We start from the raw sequence: 17,419 nt of genomic DNA, 5'->3' as shown, positions 1-17,419 counted from the left end.
TGTATTTTTAGTAGAGATGGGGTTTTACCATGTTGACCAGGCTCATCTCAAACTCCTGGCCTCAAGTGATCCACCTGCCTTGGCCTCCCAAAGTGCTGGGATTACAGGTATGAACCACCACACCGGAACTCAGTACCAGTTTTGGAAGAAGAAATAATTAGATTCAAATCCTGACTTTACCACTCAACATCAGTTGAATGATCTTTGATAGATTACTAAATGCTCTAAGCCTTAGTTTCCCCTCTGAGATGACATATATAAAATGTCTAGCACTATGTCAAGCACACAGAGGACACTTCTTAAACATTGAGGTTGTTTCCCCCTTCCTTTCCTTTCCTCCTTGTCCTCCTCCACCTTCAACCTGTTAATAAGAACTGTAGCTGCAAAGGAAATATATCTCTCCCTCTGCCCCAACTCTCACAACTGGCAATAACAAAAAACAAAAAACCACAGGAGGCTGGGCGCAGTGGCTCATGCCTGTAATCCCAGCACCTTGGGAGGTCGAGGCAGGTGGATCACCTGAGGTCAGGAGTTTGAGACCAGCCTAGCCAACATGTCAAAATCCCGTCTCTACTAAAAATACAAGAATTAGCTGGGCATGGTGGCACGCACCTGTAGTCCCAGCTACTCGGGAGGCTGAGGCAGAAGAATCACCTGAACTCGGGGGTAGTTGCAGTGAGCTGAGATTGTGCCACTGCACTCCAGCCTGGGCGACAGAATGAGACTCAGTCTCTAAAAACAAACAAACAAAAAAACCATAGGAGTTAAATGAGCCCAACAAGGACCCTGCCTTAAAGGAGATTAGAGTTGTCTTGTGCTAAGTCATAAATAGCTTTGGCCTGATGAAGGCTACAGGAGAGGAGCTCTATTATTTTAGAGAGTACAATTTTTTGGGGGTGAAATGAGGGTAGGTTTTGCAGAGGGAGAGTCTTTTAAGCTGGGTCTTCAAGGGCATTATCTTTTATAGCTATTGTCTTAGCCTAGTCATTCCAGGTGCTTCAACAACCCTCCTTATTGTACTTTGTTTTTCTCATCTACTTGATATGCCATTTCTAGTCTAGTTGGATAACATTCTTAGTAATATTTCTTGTTTTGCTTTTCCACTCATGACCTATTTCTGGTTAGCTTATTATTATCCAAATATTCATTGTTTCTGGTTCAATAATCTGGTTCCATGTTGAAGCCAGAAGTGACTGTTTTCTCTTTTCCATTCCGTTCTGCTCATCCTTCAGAAAGCTACTTGAAGAGTCAAAAATTAGTGACAGCAAATTCACATCCTCAGTCAAAGTGTGTGTAGGTGGGAGAAAAAAGTTTCTTTTATACGTAGGCTATTCTTTATACCAATGGACTGGTCATTAGTAATAGAAAGTACTGATATAAGTGTATGGAACAGAAACAATGAATATTGGGATAACAATAAGCTAATTTTATAAAATACTGCATTAAAAATATAACTATTTGGTCAGGCATGCTGTCTCACACCTGTAAACCCAGCACTTTGGGAGGCTGAGGTGAGAGAATCACTTAAGTCCAGGAATTCAAGACCAGCCTGGGCAAAATAGTGAGAACTTGTCTGCATAAAAAAAGTTTATTTTTGGGGGGGATGAGGTTTCTGTTGCTCAGGCTGAAGTGCAGTGGTGCAATCATGCTCACTGCAACCTCAGCCTCCTGGGCTCAAGTGATCCTCCCACCTCAGCCTCCTAAGTACGTGGGACAATAGGCACACACCACCACACCTGGCTAACTTTAAAAATATTATTTGTATAGCCGGGCACAGTGGCTCACGCCTGTTATAGCAGCACTTTGGGAGGCCAAGGCGGGTGGATCACTTGAGATCAGGAGTTCAAGACCAGCCTAGCCAACATGTTGAAACCCCATCTCTACTAAAAATGCAAAAATTAGCTGGGTGTGATGGCATGTGCCTGTAATCCCAGCTACTTGGGAGGCTGAGGCAGGAGAATCGCTTGAATTGGGAGATGGAGGTTGCAGTGAGTCGAGATGGCACCACTGCACTCCAGCCTCGGTGACAGGGCAAGGCTCTGTCTCAAAAATAATAATTATTTGTAGAGATGGGGTTTTGCTATGTTGCTCAGGCTAGTCTCAAACTCCTGAACTCAAGTGATCCTCCGACCTTGGCCTCCCAAAGTGCTGGGATTACAGATGTAAGCCACTCTGCCTGGCCTTAAAAATTGTTTTTAACTATTTTAAAAAATTACTATATAAGCTGGGCACAGTGGCTCATACCTGCATTCCCAGCTACTAGGGAGGCTAAGGTGGGAGGATCCCTTGAGCCCAGGAGTTTGAAGCTGCAGTAAGCAATGATTGTGCCACTGCATTCCTGCTGCACTCCAGCCTGGGCAACAGAGTGAGACCCTATCTTAAAAAAAAACCACTATATAATATATATTGAATTAATAATTAATATAGAACTTAAAGTGAATTAAAAACAAGAATAATACTCTTAAATTAATTATTTTTTCTAAGTCCTAGAGATTTGCTTAGTGCATTCAACAGAGACAATGGTCAGGAGAAAGGCTCCATTTTGGATTCCAGAAAGTCTGAATTACAGTCTCTTCCTTGCCACTAACTAGCTGTCCTTGAGAAAGTCCACTTCAAACTTTCATCATCTGTTCAAAAGAGATAATAATTCTGGTTACTTACATAATAGCATTTCTAGCGATAGATGTGAAGACACTCTGAAAAGTACATTATTGCTAGGAGAGTATATATATACCAAGTTGCAGGTGGCTTATTTTCTACAAATGTATCCAAGTATTTTAAGGGAACAATTCCTACACAACCAGGTAAAGTCAGTAGTAGTTTATCATCTACATTGTTGAATTTTTTTTTTTTTTTTTTTTTGTCAGTGGAGACCAGATCTTGCAACAGTTTCAAACCCTACTCTTCATTTGTCTTTAATATGTCCTATGTTTTATGTTAAATAGTAGGTGTTCCTTGCTTTGGAAAATTTGGGATTGGAATGGGAATGGGATCATGAAAATATACTTCACATGGTGCTAAAGAGAGAACTACTTGTTACTCTTTTTTTATTTTTTGTTTGTTTGTTTGTTTTAGCTTTACTGCTTCTTGTGGAGCAGGGCTACCCCATGGGCAAGTACCCAGAGTAGCGGTACTTGTTACTCTTACAGATGTCTCAATTAATTTTAACCTCTATCCCTAATGGTGTTTAAATTTTGGTAAAGAAAAATTCATTTTTTCTTTATTTTCCAAGAAATGGTAAGGTATCTTTGTCCCTATGGGAGATGTGGATAGAGAAAACTTTCTGTCTCTGATGTCTTTTGTGTGAGACAAGATTTTAGGAAATAAATAAGTGGTGCAGGGAATTGTGAGATTACATTTCACCTCCTTTTCTGTCTCCTCTCTCTTTTATATAATCTTTATCTCTGCTTCTAACAGTCTCCTTATCAGAATTTCTAACATATGTAATGATGAGAGAGAGAAAAACTGCCACCACAGGATCAAATTTCATTTCTAATCTGGAGAAACAGGAGTCTAGTTTTCCAAACATTTTTATTCTAAAAAAGAAAAGTTAAGCTATTAAAAGGGTAAGTATATTCTCCAAAAAGTAAAATTATATCTCAGGGCTCCTATTAAAAAATCTGTAAGGTTAATTCAGGTTTGTGGCAAGAAAAATTGCTGTACTTCCACTGCTGTTTTAAATTTCCCAATGTATGGAATCTGGAGATCAATTCTCAGAAACCTCTACAAATGTTCAGATTATGAGAAAATACTGCACAGCCTTGAAACAACAATAAACATTTGATCTCTCACACAATTTTTGTGCATCAGAAATCTAGGAGCAGCTTACCTGGGTGATTCTGCCTTAGGGTCTCTCATATGTTGCATTTAATTTTTCAGCCAGGGCTGCAGTCATTTGAAGGCTTGACTGGGGCTGGAGGATTTTCATCCAAGATGGCTCACTCACCCAGCTGTTGGCAGGAGACCTCGGTTCTTTGACTTCTCCGTAAGACTGTGTGAGTATCCTCATGACAAGGCAGTTGATTTCTTCCAGAGAGGGTGATCTGACATAGAACAAGGCAAAAACCTCAATGTCTTTGTATGACCTAGCCTCAGAAGTTGCATATCATCACTTCTGGTGTATTCTGTTAGTCCCACAGATCAGCCATGATAAAATGTAGGAAGGGACTACACATGGGCATTTATGCCAGAGGCAAAGGTCATTGGGAGCCACCTTGGTAGCTGGCTGCCACAAACCTGAATAGATAAAGAAATAAAAACAGACATCTAATAAATATCATCTGAAGTCAGATCCATTTTGAGTCAAATCACGTTCATGTGATCTATCTACATACAATTTTATTATAAATGGATTAGCCTATAAAGAAGTTTGTTGTGGTTTTGGTTTTATATACTGCTAGAAATATTTTATTTTATTTTATTTTATTTTTTGAGATGGAGTCTCACTCTGTCACTCAGTCTGGAGTGCAGTGGTGCAATCTTGGCTCACTGCAACCTCTGCCTCCCAGGTTCAAGCGATTCTGCCTCAGCCTCCCGAGTAGCTGGAATTACAGGCAAGTGCCACTACGCCTGGCTAATCTTTTTGTCTTTTTAGTAGAGGTGGGTTGTCACCATGTTGGCCAGGCTGGTCTCAAACTCCTGACCTCAAGTGGTCTGCCTGCCTCAGACTCCCAAAGTGCTGGGATTACAGGTGTGAGCCACTGTGCCCGGCCTGCTAAGAATATTTTAAATAAGGAACTGACAAATAATTATTTTAGGCCAGTGCTGTGGCTCAAGTCTGTAATCCCAGCTACACAGGAGGACTGCTGGAGGCCAGGAATCCCAGACCAGCCTGAGCAACATAGCAAGACCCCATCTATAAAAAAATAAAAATAAATTAGCCAGGCATGTTGGCATGCAGCCTTAGCTACTTGGAAGGATCACTTGAGCCCAGGGGTTTGAGGCTACAGTGAGCTATGATTGTGTCACTGCATTGTAGCTGGGGTGACAGAGTGAGACCCTGTCTCTAAACAACAACAACAACAACAACAATAATTGTATGGTCATTAGCAAGCAGTGAGTTTTTGATTAAAAAAAGAAAAAAATAATTGTGTAGTCAGAAAAGGAAGATCAAGCATATTTTTTCAGTTTTAAAAAAAGTTATATGCAAAGCAATTGTTTTAAGGCTAGAATACAATGACAAAGTAGATCCTAAAAAGGATTTTTTTTTTTTAACAATAATTGCTGTTTGTTTCCATTTCACGTCCTTAGGGATTTACGTGAACAACAGAGTAAACCGTTTATTTATACTTTTTCATGAACTTTGAATCATTTTTTAGAAACTGAATGTTTTCCTGCCTGTGAAAACTCTTATATCCAAATACTACAGCAGCTATTGTCATTATGAATAACATTGTATATTATGCATCATTTTGCATTTTAAGTTAAGTTTAACAAAAGTTACACTAAATGGGGGTGGTGAAAGCACTGCCATTAGCTAAGCAAGTTTAAGGTACAAACCAGGAGGGAAGCTTCACTATCATTTGATTCCCCAAAAGTACCTTTTCTGATACTACAGTTTAGTAATCTTTATTAGAAGAACTGCAGGCTTATATAATTTTGAAATCTTATCTTGAAGTTTTCATTACCAGACTTACTGAAGAACGTTTTTTGCTCTTAGTATATGGGTATTTTAATTTTCTTGATACTGTATCTGATACAAATTATAATACAAAAGTGTCCGTTTGAAAGAGCAGAGTATTCAGCATTGACACACTATACTTTTTGTTGATTTTTCCTTTAGAAAAATCAATTATAGACAAAAACCTCTTTAGAACTAGATCCTTCTTCCTCTCCTTGAATTAACTGCATGCATTTCTGAAAGGTTCTTCTTTCACTTTACCTCAAAAGACACTGAATCCAAACACCAGTGGTGAGATTGTCTGATCTGAACTCTGAGATAAGCTATTTTGCTTTAAAAAAAACAAAAAACAGACAGGTTATTGAATTACTAATTGAAATACAAAAACTAAATTACTTACCTTTTCTTTCTTGGAAACAAGCAGAGATGAGGAAGTATACGTGTAACATGGTTTATTATAAGTGACCCAGTAGATAGGAAATTGAAAGTGGACTCAGTTTACAGGGATCCTTCAAGTAGTGTTAATTCACTCAAGAAAATTTTAAAGTTATTTAAGTAAATAACAATTTAATGATTTATTTAATGTAATCATATGAAAAAGAACATTTGAGACCTGTCATTCAGATGTCAGGCCCTTTGCCAAGTGCTATAGATAAAGAGAGAGGTAGACTTACCATGAACCTAATGAAGCTTAATTTCAGGGCCCCTAATTTGCAGGAACATCTTTTAATGCAAATGTGTTCACATGATCAGTTTTCTATTTTTGCAAATAAAAAGTTGCAAAAGTAAGATATTTAAACCTTAATCAGTGAATTCTATTGTCTCTCTTTAGTCTTCACTTCCATCTGTGACACTTGCCCTTGTGTTGAGAGGTGTTAGAGAATATTCACAGATCTTTTTTTTTGGTACTTGTTAAGGAAGAGTATTGTTGAAGATACACTTAGTTTTGTAAGATATATTAATTTGATCACTTACACGTGTAGTTGAATTATTGCAAAGAATTGTCCAGTATAGAAATGGCTTCCAGAGACACTGCAATCTCTACTGTGCTGATTCACACTGCATCATATGATATAGAGGTTGTATCTTAATTTAGCATGGTCCTACTGGATTTGCTTTTTATTACTAAATTACTAAATAACCTTAGAGACTAAAGACAATACAGCATTGTGAGATAATTAGGGGGTATTGTCTTTAGCCTCTAGGGTTGTGGTAAATCTGGGCATCGTCTCACTGGATTCTCTACTCAGGATCTCATAAGGCTAAACTCAAGGTGTTGGCTTGGTTGCATCCTCATCTGGCATTCAGAGTTCCTTTCCAAGCTTACATAGTGTGGCCAGATTCATCTCCTTGTAGTCATTATTTCCTTGTTGGCTCTTACCTGGGAGCTGCTCTCAGCCACTAGAGGCCACTTGAACGACTTACCACGTGACCTACTCTATTTCCAGAGCTGGCAATAGAGAATCTCTCTCATTTTTAATCCTTCATGCTTTGAATCTCTTTGTCAGGAAGGGTGCTGTTCCCTCTAAGGACTCAACTGATAAGATCTGGCCCATCCAGGATCATCTTTCTATCTTAAGGCCAACTGATTTGGAACATTATTCACATCTACAAAATCCCTTCACAGCAGCACCTAAATTAGTGTTTCAACAACTGGAAAAGCATATGTGTATGCCAGGGTGCAAAAATCTTGGGAGTCATCTTATATTTCTACCTACCACACCTGCTGTGCCCAGCATGGAAAGTATATGGGTTAATGAGTTTTACCTATTATAAAGCTTTTCAACTCAGAATGTATATTTTCAAAGACCTGGAAGGAACATTCAAACATAAAGGAAATGAAAACATTTTCCAAAAGCTCACACAGCTAGAATACACCATTTTAGTGGCAATGTTTCTATTAAAACTAGTAAGAATTTATAGACTCCTCATTTATTTATGAAAAACCTGGATATGCTTATTTATTAGAACAAAGAGTTCATAAGAAGTTAACAGCATGTGCAATGAAAGCAATAAAGATGAATAATAAAATGAATAAAAGCTAGGTACAGTGGTGTATCTTGCCTGTAATCCCAGCACTTAGGGAAGCTGAGATGGGAGGATTGCTTGAGCCCAGGAGTTTGAAATCAGCATGGGCAACAAAGTGAGACCTTGTCTCTACAATAATAATAATAAAAAAGTTAGCAGGCCACTATGGCATGTGCTTGTAGTCCCAGCAACTTGGGGAGCTGCGGTGAGAGGATTGCTTGGGCCCAGGAGAATGAGACTGGCTGCAGTGAGCCATGTTCCTGCCACTTCACTTCAGCCTGGGTGACAGAGCAAGACCTTGTCTAAAAAAAAAAAAGACTCAGTGGCTTTCTTGAACTCAGAAGGAAGGGGCCCCTGCCCTGAACCCTGCATTTTAGAGTACCTTGCTCATCACAAATGTAAAAGCCAAACATACTTGTTTTTGTTTTTGACCTCATGGTTGCAGGAAGCTGGCTGAGAACAGGAGAGAATGGCTTGGGGGAAAAATAAACTCTTTCAAGTTGGCCACCCCAAATCACCCAGGTGGGTGTCCAGGCAAATCAGGGCCTCTAGACACTTGCTCTTCTTTTCCTCTTCTACTTGGCTGGTATTGTTTTGAGAGGTGAATTTCTAGGAGGGCAAGATTTTTGTGTGTGTGTGAAACAAGAGAAAGGTTATCTGCTTAACCTAGCTCCCTGAGGAACTTAATCAAGTCACTCCCATTCTGGCATTTGGGTGGGTCCAGGCAGCACCCAAGAGTCCAGGACCTCACCAGGTCCAGCTCAATGACAGACTTTGTATGGAAGAACTGGGAAGGAGAAAAAAGTAAGCATGATTCCTGTTTATTTTGCCTGATGAACAAAGTAATGCAATTAATTGAGGTAGGAGACCAGGTATGTGGGAAAAAGGAGAGTGAATCAAAGATTCTGTTTTGGACATGTTGAATTGAGATGCCAGTAGACTTCTAAGTGATCTCACATGAGCAATTGGACATTTGAATCTGGAGCTTGGGGGAGTGGCCTGAGCTTGAGATAGAAATACTACATAGCTGGCATAATTGTGGGGGCCAAATGTTTTTTTCAACTATCTGCTAGACATTTGTAGTTCCTCTATTGTGGATAACATGCTTGTGTCCTTTACCTATGTATCTATTGAATCTCTCACAGTTATTCTTAAAATTTCCTAAAAGTTTAATGCAATAAAAAATGTTTAACAAACTACCTTAAGTCATCTAATTTTTACAGCAAGCCTGGTACAGCTTTTTACATTTTTGACTAATGAGAGTTGTGACCTCCACAGACAAATTTAAAAATCATCAGCATATAACAAATAAGAAAAACATATTTGTCGTCCACAAGGAAATGATGTATGCTTTATGTTCACAAAGCAAGGATATATTGTGTCTCCCAAGGGGGCTCACAGGCTGGTATGTATAGTAAATCAGGCTTAGAAACCTGATTTCTCCGTATATCAAGAGTGAATTCATCTTTCAGGAATGGACTTACATTAACCTAGTTTATGAGTCTGATTTTTAAAAGCAGAAGGTCAAATTGGAATGAGAAATCATTGTCCCAGAGACAGGGATATTTTAAATTTGTGCAACTAGCTTTTTGTTATCCTGGACAAAGAATAGTGTCTATGGAATATTTAATGACCTTAAGCTAAGAGAACATGAGTCACCCATCTCACTTTTGGGATGAGAAAAACATTAGTCCCAATACCTTTAATCAGCTCATTCGCTCGCTTACTTCATCAGCCCTAACCACACCCTGTTATCTCCCTCTGAACAGCGCCATTTATCTCTTTGGCCTCTGCAGCATTGATAACCCTGGCCTAATGGCTTTGCCCAAGTATCAAATATTTTGATGAATGAAAAACTCCCATGAATCATGTTTAAAACAAGTTTTTTTTTTGTGGTTGAAGTTCTTGAGATCTAAACCATGAATCATGTTTTAATAGAGAATACTGCTTTTTATCTCTGAGACCTTCCTTTTTTGAGGGTTTAAGGCTGACTAACCCAACTTGTGATGACAGTCATTTTAGATACTTTAACAAATTCAATCAAATTACCATCCAGTTCTGGCCCTGGGATCCAATCTGGATCTTCAGGTCACTCCCATAATTTTATTTGGCAGTATATTAAGCCTCCAGCTTCATTAGTTACTGACCATATGACCTGGCCATGCCATTGATTCCATCTGTATTTCAGTTTCTTAATCTGTAAAATGGGAAAAAGAATATCAAAGTGATAGGATTACTGTGCAGTGCCGAGGTTGTGGGAAGCACATGGATCATTCCATGTGGCAGGGAAATCCCCTTCAAGGGGCAGCTCACCAATTGCTGGGTAAGTTCCTGAACCCATCATTGGCAGGAGGCATGGTATTCTGTGTGAACTGGCCATTCTCAGGCTGAGCACTTCCATGCAAGTGTATGCTGGGCATTTTGAGTTGTTAGAATGATGGCAAGTGGAGGTCAGGGATGCTAAACATCCTAAGATGCACCTGAGAGCCCTGCAGAGCAAAGAACTGGTCAGCCCCAAGTGCCAGTTGCACCTGCTGCTAAGAAGTACTACTGGAGGGCCAGGTGTCATGGCTCATGCCTGTAATCCTGGCACTTTGGGAGGCCAAGGCGGGCAGATTGCTCAAGCTCAGGAGTTTGAGACCAGCCTGGGCAACATGGTGAAACCTCGTCTCTACAAAAAAATTCAAAAGTTAGCCAGGCATGGTGGCACACGCCTCTAGTCTCAGCTATTTGGGAGGCTGAAGCACGAGAATTGCTTGAGCCTGGGAGGCTGAGATCGTGCCACTGCACTCCAGCCTGGGCAACAGAGAGAGACTGTCTCAAAAAAAATAAAAAAGACTGCTGTAGGCAAGAGACTCACCCTTGAAGCTCACTGGCTGCATGGGAGGATATGGGTGTTGAAAAACATCTGGAAGAAAGAGGGAAAAGGGAGCAGAGAAGGTAACCAACAACAGCTATTATAGATGCAGATTTTGGAGGCAGACAGCCTGGGATTTAAAACTTTGCTCTACTACTTTCGAGCCATGTGATCAAGCTAATGAAACTTTAAAAACCTTTCTTTAATAAGTAAAAAATGAAAAATAATACCTGCTCTTGAGATTGCTAAGATTAATGAAAGAATGTATGAGTCTGTCAAATGTCCTGGTCCACAGAAGGGACTCAATGTCTGTGTTCCCTTTGTTCCTGCTAGGATGTGCATTAGTTTACAGTGTAGCCACTTGATAGCATCTGAAGGGATCAGTACCTTGCTATTTCCAACAAATGTGTTTTGAGGTGCTAATATCGTCTAATGAGGGTGTGAGCCATCATTTAAACCATTAGATTAGGAACATTGCAGATGGTCCCAGCACAATGTGTATGTGTCACAGATGGCTCATAATAGCTAGTCTGTATTAATAAGCAAGACTAGACATATCAGTTTTAGGTCTGGGTTTTTGTTTCCTTCTTAAATATACTATTGTATAAAGTCAATGTATGCACATGTTTGCTTCTCTCTCTATATATACACACACACACACATATATATACACACACACATATATATAGCCTCCCCATATATATATATATGTTTGTTTATATATATATATATATATATATATATATATATATATATTTGTTTTCCTTATATAGACGGAGACTCATTATGTTGCCTAGGCTGGTCTCAAACTCCTGGGCTCAGATGATCCTCCCGCCTTGGCCTCCTTCCTAAAGTGCTTACAGGTATAAGCTACCATGTCTGGCCTGTTTTATAATTAGGCAAAAATGCATAAGAAAATGATCTCCATTCTGTTTTTTAGGCTGGGTGTGGTGGCTCACATCTGTAATCCCAGCACTTTGGGAGGCTGAGGTGGGTGGATTGCTTGAGGTCAGGAGTTCAAGACCAGCCTGACCAACATGGTGAAACCTTGTCTCTACTAAAAGTACAAAAATTAGCTGGGCGTGGTGGTAGGTGCCTGTAATCCCAGCTACTCAGGAGGCTGAGGCAGGAGAATCGCTTGAACCTGGGAGGCGGAGGTTGCAGTGAGTCAAGATCATACCACTGCACTCCAGCCTGGATGAAAGAGCAAGACTCTGTCTCAAAAAAAAAAAAAAAAAAAGAAAAGAAAAGAAAAGAAAATTAATAATCTCCATTCTGTTTTTTAGTGCATCTGCTTCCCTTCAAACACAGGCCATTATGGACTCTGTTCTCTGTTTGAAAGTTAACTCATACTTTTTTTCTTCCATATTCTATGTAAATTATTGATTCCTCTGGAAAAGCCTCCTTGATTTTCCACATTAGATAGGTCTTTTGTTTTTGTTCTTATAGTCTTGCGTTTCTGTTGTTTATTGCTACTTTACAAATCACTCCAAAATCCTGTGGTTTAAATACTAATAGGATATCATTTCTCATAATTCTTTTGGTTGATATATTAGTCTGTTCTCACACTGCTATGAAAAACTACCTGATACTGGGTAATTCATAAAGAAAAGAGGTTTAATTGGCTCATAGTTCCACAAGCTGTACAGGAAGCATGGCTGGGGAGGCCTCAGGAAACTTATAATCATGACAGAGGTGAAGGGGAAGCAGGAACAATCTTCACATTGTGAAGCAGGATAGACAAAGTGAAGGGGGAGGTGCTCCACACCATTAAACAACCAGATCTTGTGAGAACTCACTCACTCTCACGAGAACAGCAAGGGGGAAATTCGCCCCCATGATCCAGTCATACCCCACCAGGTCTCTTCCCCAACATTGGGGATCTCAGATTGAGAGATTTGGGTGGGGACACAGCATCAAACCATATCATTTGATTAGGTGATTCTGCTTCATGGGGTGTTGTGTCAGCTGGAGTGCTGAGATAGTTGCAAGGTCACAAGGCTGGTATATCGTGCTGGCCACCTACTGGGAGCTCAGTGGGGGGCTTTTGGCCAGGCTCCTTGGTTAACTCTTACATGGACATCTTTATGTGGCTGCTTGGCTTCCTCACAGACTGGCAACTGGATTTTAAGAAAGTGCACTCAAAGAGGCCTAATCCTATGTGCAAGTTCATCAAACTTCTGCTTACACTATGTTTGTAATGTCCCAATGGTGAAAGTTAATTGTATGGTGAAAGTTAATTGTATGGCCCAATACCAGGACGTCAGGGCTACGAAGTCCAGTGGAATCAAAGGAATGAGAAAAGACAGATTAAGAGTACATAAGGTGGGTCCAGGGGGCCAGCGGTGGTATGGAGGCTGCAAAGGCCCTGAGCTCTGGGAGCCCAAACTATTTATTGATGATCAAACAAAGAAGCAGGTGGTGAGGATGTGTGGATGTGGGGGTAAACAGGTGAGGGCGTGAAGGCTTTGGGGTAGAAAGGTAGCAGTGCATCAAGCATAGCTGTGACAGTTTAGCATTTTCTTTGATGCACACAGAATATGCTCTGCTGCTTGAGATAATAGAGAACATGTTTACGAGCCTGGGAGAGCAACCAACAAGTCTGTGCACATTCCAGAGGCCATGGGGGGTTTTATGCCCTGAGCCCTGGATTCCATCCAAGCCACGAGGGGTTTTATGCCCTGGGCTTAGATTTGTGGTGCAACAGGGCAGCCTTCCACCCTTTATCACAGAGCTTGGTGTTCCAAAGGCCACGAGGGGTATTAGACCCTGGACCCCGGACATCTTCCAAGACTCTTTTATATTATGACAGACAAGCCAGTCCTGCCTCAGCTCTTCTAACAACATGTCTTCCTTTTCTTTTTTGCAAAACCACCACAGCTATCTTTGCTTATTCTTGGAGGTGGCTTTCTCTCCAGAGGCGGCTTCCGCATCTGCAGACTATATAAAGACAACACAGATTAAAAGCACAATCATTATTGAAATCACAGAGCCTCCAAGTGTCTTGATCCATTTTAGCGGGTTAATAGCTGCTAATCTGTCTGCAGCTCCTTCAAATACTTCAGTTCCTGGCATTAGTGTCAGATGTGCCTGAGAGGCTTGAAATACTTGTTCCTTCAGTTTTGCAATATCCAAAGATAAATTTCCAGTATGACCTTTTAAATGTCTTTTAACTTTTTCACACTCATCCTCTCTTTTATTATACAGATGAGGAGTAATGTAAAACTCAGAGGTATTTCAATCACATTGCATTTGAATTTTACTTTTTAAACTTATGATATGATCTCCCATTCAAATCACTGTCTGACGGAGATCATTATTTGGTTAACTATTTTTTGGTTTACTTGAGTTTGAGAGTTCCATGATTTTGTGGAATTCTTTTGTCACTTATTGACAAATTTAACAGTTTGTACAGATGAATGTAGAGCCACACCAGCTACTGCAGTAGTAGTAGTAACAGCAATGAGGCCAATTGTAGCAACTATGAGAGCAACTATAAATCTTTTTGAACAGGATAAAAGTTTTTTAAGAATTTGTTACTATATGAATGGATGGAGATGCCTCCTACAGTCTATTTAAAGACATAGGGATTCAGACTCCTTCCCTGGCTTTAATTATTAGGATAGTCTGATTTTTATTAAAAGTTGAATTAATGCAGGTAAAAAATGACATTTGAGGCATGAAATAAAGTGTGTATTTATATCAAGAGTAATATTTCCTATTGCTAGCACAAAAGGTGGCTGGACACAACTTTGAATCCAAAAAGTCCTGTTGAAAAGAAAAGAAAGAGCATATTTATTTTTACCTCCTTCCTCTTTATAGTTGTTATATTTACCCTATCAAATTTTGATTGAACTTTGAGCCATAGCTAATTTCCGTAATTCAGAATGTTCCTGTTCTATGGCAGGAGATATTATTTTTGGACTAGGGGTGACAATGGCAGTAGGACTCCATATGATAGGTACCTCAGCTTTTGTCCGAATATATTGTGTATGACTTAATTGCCAGTGGTTCCATCGGTTTATTATATTTGTTCCACAAGAAGGCCTTCTGGTGCAATTTTTTTTAAAAGATCCCATTAGGAGGCTAATTAATGATGATTCCATAGGAATTATTTTGTAGCACCTCAGCCTTACTTGCTGTACAATCTTCCCAAGTTCAAGAATCCACACCTTTAAACTCTATTTTGTTTATATTTGAACTTATTCAGATGGAACTGCAGGGTTTTAGGATGGGAATGATTATAGTTTAAACTATGCCCCGAAATCATATGCAAAGCAGCCCATGATTTATTTTTTTGGGGACTACTGCCAACCAGGCCTGTGAGTCAATCTGTAAACATCCAACAGCAGGTCCCAGGCATATTGGGGGATATTTATATTTTATGGATATATTTATTTTTGTCCCTTCCTAATTAGGATGCATTGGCCCTCAGTTATCTATGGGTGCTGGCATCCAGGTACTGACATTGGTGTACACCTTAATAACAGGGTCCATCCAACTCACAGACCTAATTAAAGGAGGAAATGAGACATATGCCCAATAAGTGAAATTCTGAGTTGCTCCTATAGTAAGGAGGCTTGCCGCCATGGTGAGTACTGCCAGCATGGCCACCATCAGGTTACTAGTTGTTTTTAGTTTGTTCTGTGCTTTCAAGTTGTCCTTTGCCATCTGCACCAACTTCTTGATTTGTCCCCATGTTGGAGAATTTGCCTGACGACTATTCTCGGTTTTCTCCTTTGTCTCTGAGATGTTTGTTTGCGGCATCACTCGTATCAGGAGTTTTGGCTCTTCCCAGAGTCTTCTCTTCCTGCTGTAGCTCATGATAGATCTTCAGATATTTGGTGGGCACCCATACAGGCACCTGATTGTTACCTGGAGAGACCCAAGCAAATCCTCTTCCCCATATAATTATCCATCCTTTGATTAAGTTTAGTTAAAGGGCCAGGGAGGTTAGTATGTGCTCTCATATGAGTGATATAGAAAGGGGAATGCCTTTGTTGTACTGCTTGCTATAAAGAATGAAATAAAAGATTAAGTTGGTCATTAGTCACATTTTGAATTAAGACACATTCAATATTTTGTCTGGCTTGCACTAAATAGGCTGAATCAGAAACAATGTTTACTGGCTGTTTAAAAGATTTTAACACTGTTATCACAGCCATAAATTCAGCCCTTTGAGCAGAAGCAAAGTCAGTTTGAAAAATTTGTTGTTGAGGTCCCACAAATGAGGCCTTCCATTACTAGATCCATCAGTAAAAACAGTAATGGCCCGTTCAATAGGGATTTTTTGAGTAATGGAAGGCAATATTCATGATGTTAATTTAAGAAATTGGAATATTTGGGATTTAGGATAATGATTATCAAGAATGCCAATAAAACCTGCCAAATTAACTTGCCATTCCTGATAATTAATATCAGCTTGTTGAATTTGTTGTTTGTTTAATGGAACTATAGTTTGATTTGGATCATATCCCATTAACTTTGTTGTGTGCAGCCTTGCTTGTCCTACTAGTACAGCAATTTGATCTAAGTACAGAGTGAGCGTTTTAGTAGTATTGTGAGGTAGAAAAAGCCACTCAACCAGATCAAGATCATTCTATTGAACAGTAACTCCTGTAGGTGAATGTTTAGTAGGAAAAACTAAAAAAACTGTAATGGCTGCATAGAGTCAATTCGAGTCACTTGTGCCTGTTGAATTTTTTCTTCAATTAATTGAAGTTCTTCTAATGCTTCTTTGGATAAAGAGCATTTACCGTTAAGATCAGAATCACCTTGGCTGGGCGCAGTGGCTCACACCTGTAATCCCAGCACTTTGGGAGGCTGAGGTGGCAGATCATGAGGTCAGGAGATTGAGACCATCCTGGCTAAAACAGTGAAACCCCATCTCTACTGAAAATACAAAAAATTAGCCGGGCATGGTGGCGGGTGCCTGTAGTCCCAGCTACTTGGGAGGCTGAGGCAGGAGAATGGCATGAACCTGGGAGGTGGAGCTTGCAGTGAGCCGAGATGGCGCCACTGCACTCCAGCCTGGGTAACAAAGGGAAACTCCATCTCAAAAAAAAAAAAAAAAAAAGATCAGAATCACCTTGTAAGGCAGAAAAGAGGTGAGACATAGCATAAGTAGGAATGCCTAAAGTTGGACGAATCCAATTAATGTCTCCTAATAATTTTTGAAAATCATGTAGAGTTTTAAAATTATCTCTTCTAATTTGAACCTTTTGAGGCTTAATAGTATTTTGTTCTATTTTCATTTCTAAATATTGAAAGGGAGTAGAAGTTTGGATTTTATTGGGGGCTATGATTAATCCTCCTGCAGTTACAGCCTTTTCTAACTGTTTGTAGCATAGTATTACTTCCTCCCTAGTTTCAGCTGCGTATAAATTATCATCCATGTAATGGATAATATAACATTTTTTGAATTGTTCTCTAACTGGCTAGATAGCTTTTCCAACATAAATTTGACAAATAGTTGGGCTATTTAACATGCCTTGTGGTAATACTTTCCAAAGGTATCTGTCCACTGGTTCTTTGTTATTTATAGCTGGAACAGTAAAAGCAAATTTTTCATAATCTTGGGTAGCTAAGGGTAAAGATGCAATCTTTTAAATCTATTACTATTAGAGGCCAGTATTTTGGAATCATGGTTGGAGAGGGCAGCCCTGGTTGCAGCGCGCCCATGAGTTGAATTACAGCATTAACAGCCCTTAAATCCATTTCCCTGATTTTTTTTCTTAATAACAAGCACAGGAGAATTCCAAGGAGAGAAAGTAGGCTCTGTGTGTCCCTTTCGCAATTGTTCCTGCACCAATTTTTTTAAAGCCTCTAGTTTTTCCTGTTTTAGTGGCCATTGCTCCACCCAAACTGGTTTGGCAGTTAGTCAAACAACTGAAAGAAGGATATTTTTCCCCTGT

The 17,419-nt window shown here is 39.7% G+C and overlaps 1 long non-coding RNA gene across 3 annotated transcripts in view; it reads left to right on the top strand.

The window, feature by feature from the left end:
- Positions 1–17,419, top strand: part of LOC134810876 (uncharacterized) — a 159,108-nt gene that overhangs the window by 4,176 nt on the left and 137,513 nt on the right. For all 3 annotated transcript variants that reach the window (XR_010159583.1, XR_010159584.1, XR_010159582.1), the window contains exon 2: positions 3,880–3,995. This is a non-coding gene — a long non-coding RNA (uncharacterized LOC134810876). The remainder of the gene's footprint in view (positions 1–3,879; positions 3,996–17,419) is intronic.

This window comes from Pan troglodytes, chromosome 7, assembly GCF_028858775.2.
Source record: "Pan troglodytes isolate AG18354 chromosome 7, NHGRI_mPanTro3-v2.0_pri, whole genome shotgun sequence".
In the NCBI taxonomy this organism is placed as follows: Eukaryota; Metazoa; Chordata; class Mammalia; order Primates; family Hominidae; genus Pan; species Pan troglodytes.
The sequence above is the reverse complement of the archived record's forward strand: the minus strand, read 5'-3'. Positions and strand labels throughout refer to the sequence as shown.